The sequence below is a fragment of the Euprymna scolopes genome, chromosome 8, assembly GCF_053919585.1.
Source record: "Euprymna scolopes isolate OS-2025 chromosome 8, ASM5391958v1, whole genome shotgun sequence".
NCBI lineage: Eukaryota > Metazoa > Mollusca > Cephalopoda > Sepiida > Sepiolidae > Euprymna > Euprymna scolopes.
Window position 1 is genome coordinate 163,914,302 of NC_136489.1, and position 10,762 is coordinate 163,925,063.

Sequence of the window (10,762 nt, forward strand, 5' to 3'; positions counted from 1 at the left end):
ACATGATTACAATCCGAATCTCTTCCAATTGTAAATGTCAACTGAATTAAAGGAATAAATCATAAGATGGTCAACATCATGAACTTTGGAATATAGTCTTTTGTGATTCATTTATTATATTTCTCTGTAATTACGTTGAGCTTCTTAAATAAGGATCGGTATAAGAAAATATATTTCCACAGAAATATATATTTATAGTCATCCACATACAGTACAGTTTTGTTGTATCACAACTCATCAGTGCAGCTAGACTAGCACCTCCCCCAAGCCGAGGATTGAACCTAGAACTATTGCGCTGACAGTAAAAATAAGGATACAGCATTATAGGAAGTAAAATTTAGGATACAGCATTATAAGAAGTAAAATTTAGGATACGGCATTATAGGAAGTAAAATTTAGGATACAGCATTATAAGAAGTAAAATTTAGGATACGGCATTATAGGAAGTAAAAATAAGGATACGGCATTATAGGAAGTAAAAATAAGGATACAGCATTATAGGAAGTAAAAATAAGGATACAGCATTATAGGAAGTAAAAATAAGGATACAGCATTATAGCAAGTAAAAATAAGGATACAGCATTATAGGAAGTAAAATTTAGGATGCAGCATTATAGGAAGTAAAATTTAGGATACAGCATTATAGGAAGTAAAATTTAGGATACAGCATTATAGGAAGTAAAAATAAGGATACAGCATTATAGGAACTAAAAACAAGGATACAGGATTATAGTGGTGCCTGTAAATAACCTCCACAAATGTCTATCTTAAACATTCGTCCACCACTTTCATATATTTATAAGGGCGTTCCAAAAATAACACCTATTTTATTTTTCCCGAATAGATCAGAGGATTGCAAATTGTATTGTTACGATGATTGACCTTATGCATTCATGACTTGAAAGTTTGCAGATATTGACTATATGAGACTCTAGGAAAGTAAACCCTGTCATAGACGTGCATTAGATGTGTGATCGAATTTCTAGTAAAAGTGCTTTGAGAATGGTGATGACTGTATAAAAATGAAGCAGAAAAAGTCACTCATTTTAAAATAAAGAAAAATAGAAGACGATCTGCCATATGGTTTAATCCACCATATAGTAAGCATATTCTCTCGAATATTTATATTTTCTTTTTATAGTATCATTGATAATTTGCTATCGCTAGGAAAGTTCCTGAGTAAGCTATTTAATAAAAAAAACTATTGAACTCTCTTTTTCCACTTCCAAAACCCTCGCTGCATCTATAATAGGATATAATAACATTCAAATACAAAATGTATGCCGCTAATGAACATAGACTTATGGATACCAATAATATTATTACAAATATAGTATAATTACTGCAAATAATACTAAGGGTTATTTCAGGTCTGTTAGCACTACGTTCAAGGAGAGATATAGAAAGCACTTGTGCTCTTTAAAAATTAAAGCAAACGCTGAATCTAATCCTCTTCCTAGTTCTTTAGCTAAATATGTTAGGGAATGAACTAAATGTATAATTTATTAAGAATTAAAATGGTTAATATTAGGTAAAGCAAATAAATATATACCTAACAAAATGAAAAATGTAATTTATGCATATTGGAATCCTCTATATAGTAACATCCAATGGGAATTTGCTTAATAAAAATCAAGAAATTATACAAAATTGTTTATATCGAATGAAGTACATGCTAGCCTATTTCAATATAAGTATTAATGCATCAATTTAAGTTAAAATTCCTATATGCCTTATAAGCTGTAGAGCGAGAAATATATTTTATTAATTATGTAGTGTTTTAGATAGGTTTTCATTTGAAATTAATTTAATTATGGTCGAATAATATCTTTCTGCTAACGTTAAGCTGTAATTAACAGTAACAAGTAAAATGCAAATCATCATAAAAATATGTTTATCATTTTCTTGAATTAAATAATATGGCTATGAGACAGTTTCTGAGTTCATACAATTTTGTTTCCGCCTTGACATTCATTATAATCATACCTTAGGCAGTGAATTGTTCTTAAAAAAAAAATTTAATGGAAACAAATTCTAAATCAGCTTAAAGATTGGAATTGTAATGTGCAATTGGTGTAAGTTTTTTTTTTATTTGAGCTAAATAAAAAAATTGTTGAATAATTACACCTATATTTGCATTTACTTACTTGCATAAAAAGAATATCCACACACTTCACAAGTATGTGGCTTTTCCATTTTTTTTCATTTTTCTTAAACTTTATCTTCTAGGGGATGGGACATCCAACCAGATGTCTGACATTTACCCCTATTTTAGTGAGTCCAACCAAGAGATCTTTTCAAGATTCTAGCCGTCCCTTTCAGTGCAATCGTTTGTATTTCACTTGCACTTGATTCACCGGGTATGCTTGCTATGTCTGACTAAGTTTGATTTTCGAGAACAAGAATATCCACACACTTCACATGTATACGGCTTTTTCCCGGTGTGAGTTCTCATATGTTTTACTAAACTTGATTTTTCAGAACAGGAATATCCACACACTTCACAAGAATGTTGCTTTTCCCCAGTGTGAGTCCTAATATGTTTCACTAAGTCTGATCTTGCATAAAAAGAATATCCACACACTTTTGATTACTGCGGTTTTATAAGTTTTTATTGTATTTAGACCATTAACATACTTTTGGATACATAGTTTTATTTTGTTTTTTGGAAATATTGGTTTGATTATTAGATTATTAGGTTTGAAATAGATAGGAACATAAAAGAATATATATATATATATATATATATATATATATATATATATATATATATATATATATATACTAGCAGGGGTGCCCAGCGTTGCTCGGGTGTTTGGAGGTGTATGCTGTGCAAAAAAAGCAAAAAAAAAAAAATGGTTAATTTTTTAAAACTTTGACCCCTATTATGACCCCTTAAAATTTATTGTTTCGGGCTGAAATCATTTTTTAAGTTGGATCCATGTTCAAGGAACCTATATCTAAAATTTGCATTATATCAACACACACACACATATATATATATTGATATATGCATATATATATATATATATATATATATATGCATTATATCAACACATACACATATATATATTGATATATGCATATATATATATATATATATATATGCATTATGTCAACACACACACATATATATATTGATATATGCATATATATATATATATATGCATTATGTCAACACACACACATATATATATTGATATATGCATATATATATATATATATATATGCATTATGTCAACACACACACATATATATATTGATATATGCATATATATATATATGCATTATGTCAACACACACACATATATATATATATTGATATATGCATATATATATGCATTATATCAACACACACACATATATATATTGATATATGCATATATATATATACATGCATTATATCAACACACATATATATTGATATATGCATATATATACATGCATATATATATATATATATAGCCAGTAGAGTTTAGTTTCCTAGAAGTACATTCAATGAAACAACATGTGTCTACCAAAGAGTGCTCAATAAGTGAACAGAGCAGGTATATTAAATTTATTTATACAAGCATTAATGGCTACATATGTGCATACATGTTTCTGTAATCACCCGCATTGAGGGACTAGGTCTTTAGGCCAAGAATTACCATCAAAAACTGATATTTCAATCAAAAAACATTTCCTATTTCGTTTGTAAAGTTAGAATGTAACCTGGGTGGGAGTCATAACGCGGTGAGTATGTATATATATATATATATATATATATATATATATATATAAATATATATATATGGGTTGATTTATGAGGACGTGTATCCAGTTGGGGTCCACGGGTTTTAGAATTCCCAATTATACAGTCTTATTATTATTATTATTATTATTATTATTATTATCGATATTGGTGGTGTCATTAGTATTATCAATATTACAAGAATTATTATTACTAGGATTATTAGTGGGATTAATATTAGTTTTGATATAATAACAGTCATGATGTATGGTACCTAAGTGTGTACATGGATGTCTGAATTTGAGATTCCACGTATGGATATTACTACGTATGTAGATATGGATGTAAACATGTCATAACTGTATATGACCATTATATGTCTATGTATGTCTATATGTGTGTGTGTATATATGCGCGGGTGTAGCAAGGTGTAGGCGTTTATAAGTATATTAATATATATAATCCATGTAGAGTTTAGATAACTTTCGAGTTTTATGTTTATTTTTTTTGTTTGTTTATTTGTTTTTATTTTTTAATTATTTATTTTTTTATCTTTTATTTTTATTTTTTATTTATTTTCTATTTATGTGTTTTATTTACCTTATTTTAATTTTAATTTTATTCTTGCGTAGTTATAGTTATTGCCTAGTTTCAGTGCGTGTGTGTGAGTAAAATAAAACAAACAGCATATATTCGCTTCTGAATTTCTGTATTAACGTGTTTGTGTGTGTGTGTTGTGTGTGTGCGTGTATGTCTGTGGATGTGTGTTGATTGAAAGACACCGGTCAGTACTCAGTGACCATAGGAAATGTTTTTAATTTACAGACTGTAAGACAAAAATACTAAATTCTCAAGTACCTTGTGCCATAAAAACCAAAAGATGGGATGGATAGAGAGAAAGGGAAATGAAAAAGATGTTTATTATCTTCAAAGACCTCACTTGTCCTCTCACCGCATTATGACTCCCACCCAGGTTACATTCTAACTTTACAAACGAAATAGGAAATGTTTTTTTATTGAAATATCAGTTTTCGACGGTAATTCTTGGCCTGAAGACGTAGTCCCCCAACGCGGGTGATTACAGAAACATGTATGCACATATGTAGCCATTAATGCTTGTATAAATAAATTTAATATATAAAACTAACATAAAAACAAAACAGAAAACGCATTTAATCTAGGTTTAAAATAGGTCAGACCACTAGATATCTATGCTCCCCACTAAAATAGCACACACAAAGGAAGGGGTGAACCGGAGGTCAACTGGGCCTTTGCCTGTAAGTGCCTGCTTATTGTTTGATTAGGAAGGGTGCAGTGGAAACTAGAAAGCTGATTGGCTAACTAAAAACTCAATAGAAGATGCGCATATATAAAAACACAAGACAACCACAACTCTTCGCATAAGCCTGATGAATCCTAGCGTGGATGAAACGCGAAATATTCTGTGTAGCTTAATTGCCATATATATTTTATAACTTACTACCTAGCTCTACCTACATATGCATGTCAGATAGCGGGGTCTATATATGTAATATATATTTAAGGTGTGTATATAATGAGTTTTTTTGTGTTGTCTAGTGTTCTATAATGTTCTTTGTATATGTGTAGATACAGTTTTAGTGAAGGGATGGAGCATCTTTTTTGCGGTTTTACATTTTGACAAACAGGAAAACATTATCTTCATTCATCTGAGACTTGGTTGCCGAATTTGCAACGAAGATTCCTTTCAAAGAAACGACCAGGTGTCTCTGGTTAAATTTTCAGACAGCTTTTATTCCAAATGCTTTCCCGTTGGAAGATTGCATGCATCTTAGATTCTGCTTCCCCTTACACAAAGCATCACAAGGCCCCACCTCCAACACCACGACTCTCTCCGTCTGTCTAACTGACCAACTCTGTATATCTTTCTACTATTCGCTTGTTATTACATCATTCGACTACACAAAAACCAAACTGGGTAACTAATCAGTCACATTTTCTCTGGCCAAATTTTATTTTATCTCTACATTTGAAAATCTATTGTTTATGTCCCCCACATTCTTTTCTATTAAGATATTTTTGTTTATAAATTAAAGTTAAAGTTTCTTTCTTGTAATTGTTTTTAAGTTAACAGAAATATTTTGACTAAACATTCCTTTCTTTTAAAACATTCTCTCTACATACCTTTTCTACATAACAATTAACAAAACATTTTAACTTTTAATAATAATAGTTGATTTTCCTAAGTCGGCAATCAGCCAGGTAATCTGGTGTCGCTCAGGCATAACCTTACTTACACTTTTTTCTTGGTGTTCAAGATGTTGCTGGGGCTCTCCCTGCTACAGCAACCTCCTCATCTTAATAACGGTTTTCGAGTTTATTTAAAATAATTTTTATATCATAAACCGCTTAAAGTGAGAATAAAAAGGGTAGCATCAATAATTCTAGCAAGCAGTTAGAAATAAAGAATAATAGTTATAGTAATCGTTCCAGCGGACAGTTATTAAATGTTATCTTAGTATGAATAGTTGCTCGGTTGGAAAACTCTTAAAGAACGATTTTGTAAAAAAGATTTTTTTTTAATCAATATTAAATCAAATTATATAAATAATATCTGAAATGAAACAGAAGAACATGGGGATTATTATCACTATTCCATTAAATATTTGGCGAGGAAATTAAACATTTGTTTTTTTCATGCAGTACCTACGGCTTCATTACTCAATAGTCTGCAACTAACATTTTGCTTCGTTGAGCAGTACAAAAATATAATGGTTTTACGTAGAGAAGGATTAATTTAAATTTGAAATTTAATGTGATTGAATTCAAATAATTATTGTTTCATCGTTGATTGTTTCTATTGAATTAGTGAGGTAAGTTTACATTTAGTGGAAGGGTACAGTTTAAACAACCGTTGAAAATAAAGAAATTTGAAACTTTTTAGTTTATAATCAATTATATATTATATTATTGATTTGAATCTGAAATAGATGGGCAATAAGTCCATGAATAAAAAGCCAATTATATATTTTATTTTGTCGTTTTAATGGAAAAATTTAGTTTACCATAGGTAAATCATGATTTTGCTTTGTACGAGTTATTTAAAACATAAATATTTTAATAATATTACCAGCACAAGAATTTAACAATTATTTATGAGATGAATAAATATGCATGATTGAAAGTTGAGTTTGTTATGCAAATAACTTTAGTTTCGTAAATTCAGATAAGTTGATGGGAAATTAAGGTGGTGCTAATTATTAATATTTTGCAAATAGTATCTTCTAGAGTTTGTGAATAACTTATTGCTTTTAAGTTTGAACCTAAATAGGAAACCTTCAGAAGTATCACTGTGTTGTGATAAGTCAAATATGCTGCTATAAAATGTCTCCTCATCGGTGATAAGTCTAATGAGTCGTTTTTTTGGTTTTTTTTTCGAAAAGGAAGTTTTTTCATTTATTTTTATGATTTTGCAAACTTAATAAAATTTCCAATTTCTTGTTATCAACATTTTTCCTTCGCTGTATCCGTTTTATTTCACAGGGGGGGGGGTACAATCTCTCTGTATTTTTTTTTTTTTCGGGTAACACATTTATCATATTAAAACACATGCAAGTTTGGAAAAGAATTTTGAAAAGAATTTAGAATAACTAGAAAAAAAAACTCTCAAACTGTGTTTTTTTTACTCCCCCGGGCAACGCATTTATGTCTCTGATGAGTTGTTTGGTGAATTTCCGCTATTCAAAGAAACACGTGTAAGACATACGATATTATCACACGAAAACGCGTGCAAGTTTGGAAAAGAATTTTGGAAAGAATTTATAATAACTAGAAAAAATTGTGATTTAAAAAAAAAAAATTATCGTATTTTTTATTCTTTGGAAGACTACTATCTTGAATGTTATTTCACAGCGTTTCGGTAGATGTAACCTCTGACCTTTTTTCAGGTGTATCTTGTCAGAAGGAACCCTTTATTTAATCCATGGAGGTAGCATCTCTTCGTTCTGGGTAGGAGTCAAAAACACTTATTTGATCATAATGCCATCATACTGTGTTTTATACGATGGCATTGCACTTAAAGGGGCGGTTAGTATCTCAGAGATCTTTCAGTCCGAATCAGTTTAAACAAAGTAATATGAAAATTTGGTCTTGAAGCCATGATAATTCGTTTTCTTTTCTTTTTTTACCTTGCCTTCACCCCTAACAAGGCATATCGCAACTTGAACATAAATGGCTACTATTTGGGACCATGGCTAGGAAAAATTAACAAGATGTTGGTTTACATTACATTTAAATTTCTGTATATCACTACAGTCAGAGAAGCAGGTAGCAGGAAGGGAATTCCAAAGTCTAGCTGTTCGAGGGAAGACGCTATTAGAGTAGAAAGTCTTCTGGCATTTAGGGACCTCAACAGTGAAGGGGTGTGATTTCGTTGCTTAGCGGTTTGTTGGGGGATATGTATGCCTAAGCGGTTTGTTGGGGATATGTATGCCTAGGGGGCACAAGAGTTCATCAGAGCACATTCCATTAAAATACTTGTAAAACAGGCACAGTGATGCAATATTGCGGCGATGGGACAGGGGTTGGTGCCCAGTTGACAAAGCAGGACCTATTAGATTGGAGACTCCTTTTTGGACTCTATCCAAGCACGAGAGACTAGTTATAGATGCACCAGTAATACTCCATGCATGGGTGAATGGTGGCCTTGTAGCGGTACAACATACACTGAGGTGTGAGTAGTTTTCTAGCACAGTAGAGGGAGTCTGCCTTCCTTGTAGCAGCCTTCGCAATGTGCTCAATGTTTTTTTTCCAGTTCATGTTTCCTGTGAACGTTAAGCCGAGGAGTTTGAAGGAAGAGTTCTTAGCTGGGAATGTATCAGACAGTAGGTGAATACTTGGCATCCGGGAGGATGCACCATCCTCAGCTTGAACAAAGTAATATGAAAATTAAAAAAAAAAAAAGAAAAGGAAAACGTGTAAATTGCTGATGTTGCACAAATGTTTTGGTCTAGAAACGATACACATTATCAGCCATGATAATTCAACAACGTCATCTATTGCTTTTACACCTCTTATTTATCATTTCTGATAGTGCTTTAATCATATGCTAACACGCATGCGCGAAAATGGTTGCGAGCAAAACAGAACACTCTCATATGTGTTTCACGTTAAGTGCATTTTGTGTTCTTACATTGAAATGATTTATTGGAATGAAAACCATACTTAACGTAACTTCTTTAGAAAAATGATTTGGTTTCAATGTCAATCTGTCACAACAACTAAGTTGTTCAGAAATCCAGATGATTCATTTATAGTGGTGAAGGCTTTGTGCAGAACCAACTACACTTGCCTTCACCCCTAACAACTGCTAATCTCCGTCGGGGCAATAGCTATCGCAAGAAAGACCACACAGTAGACCTCAGCTTTTATATAAGAGTTTTTCCATCTCCTAAATGCTAAGACATGGATTTTACTATATATATATATATATATATATATATATATATATATATATATATATTGTTTTTAAAATATAATTATCCACTGACATGTCTTTCGTCGTCTACGACTCATCAGAGAGGCTGAATCTAACGAGACGAGACATATGTCAGTGGATAATTATGTTTTAAAAACAATATATATATACTGCTCCCCATTGGAGGGTGCCAAATTGGTTAAAGGGAAAATTATTCCCAGCTCGCATTTAGGTAAAAATGCACTTACATATAAATAATTGAATTCATTCACAAAGTATTGCAAACAAAAACAAAGAAATAACATCTGTATATATATATATATATATATATATATATAACTACTTAATTTACTCACATAGATTTATATACGAAAGTATAGATTTATGCGTAAACTTTAAGTATTTACTTCAAGAGTGCTCAATACGTAAGTAGAGCTAGTTAGTAAGTTATAACATGTATATGGCGATTAGGCTACACTGAATATTCCGCGTTTCATCCACATAAGCCTGAAGAATCCTAGAGTGGATGAAACGCGGAATATTCAGTGTAGCTTAATCGCCATATACATTTTATAACTTACTATATATATATATATATATATATATATATATATAATCAGGTGAAGAAGAAAGTTCTTGTGTTTTTAAATTGTAAATTCAGAAGAACATATTTATTGATTGAAATAAGTACCATCAGAATAAACACACTTTCGCCAATGCAAAAAAAAAAAAAAAAATATGCCAGTGACATAAAAATATTGCGTTCTTGTGACGATGAAGTCGTTGAAGGCGTATTTGATACAGCTCAGGTTTTTTAAGCACTTCAGAAAGTTCTCAAGATCATTGAAAAAGTGGTAGTTGATAGGTGAGAGATCTGGAGAGTATGATGGATGAGGCAGAGTTTCATAGCCTCATTCATTCAACTTTTGCAGGGTCGGTTTAGCAATGTACAGTCGGGCATTGTCGTGGAGGAGAATTGGGCCTTTTCTCTTGACTGATGCTGGGTGTTGCTGTTGGAGTTTTTGATATATTTCATCGATTTGTTGACAGTACTTGTCTGCCTTAATGGTTTTGCCTGGATTCGAAACACTAATGGATGAGGCAGGTTGTAGACCAGCAAACAGCTAACATGACCTTCTTTGGGTGCAACTCTGTGGAGCTTCGTTGGCGTGTAACCACTCAGCTGAGCTTCGCTGGTTGTCGTAAAGAACCCAATTTATATCAAACCGGTCGAGAAATGGGTTGGTCTTGTTGTGTAAATGAAGGGACGATTACACTTAAGTGTTTCGTTTGGTTGTCGTTCAATTTGCGAGGCACCCATTTATCAAGTTTTTTTGTCTTTTCAATTTACAAGAAGTGGTTAGAAATCATCATATATATCACATCTAATTCAGAAGCAAGTTCGCAAACAGTTGTGCATGGATTAGCTTCGACTTCATAATTATCAACATCCGATGATCAACCACTGTGCTCATCATTTTCAAGACTCATCACCACCATGAAATTTCTTTTTTTTTTTTACACAGTGATCACCACTTATCAAGGCCCGGAAGCCACTCAGGGATAAGGGTTAT

General features: G+C 31.8%; 1 protein-coding gene across 1 annotated transcript in view; it reads left to right on the forward strand.

Annotated features, from left to right (window-relative positions):
• Nucleotides 1-10,762, forward strand: part of LOC145284012 (uncharacterized) — a gene marked incomplete at its 3' end in the record, with an annotated part of 1,050,937 nt that overhangs the window by 731,701 nt on the left and 308,474 nt on the right.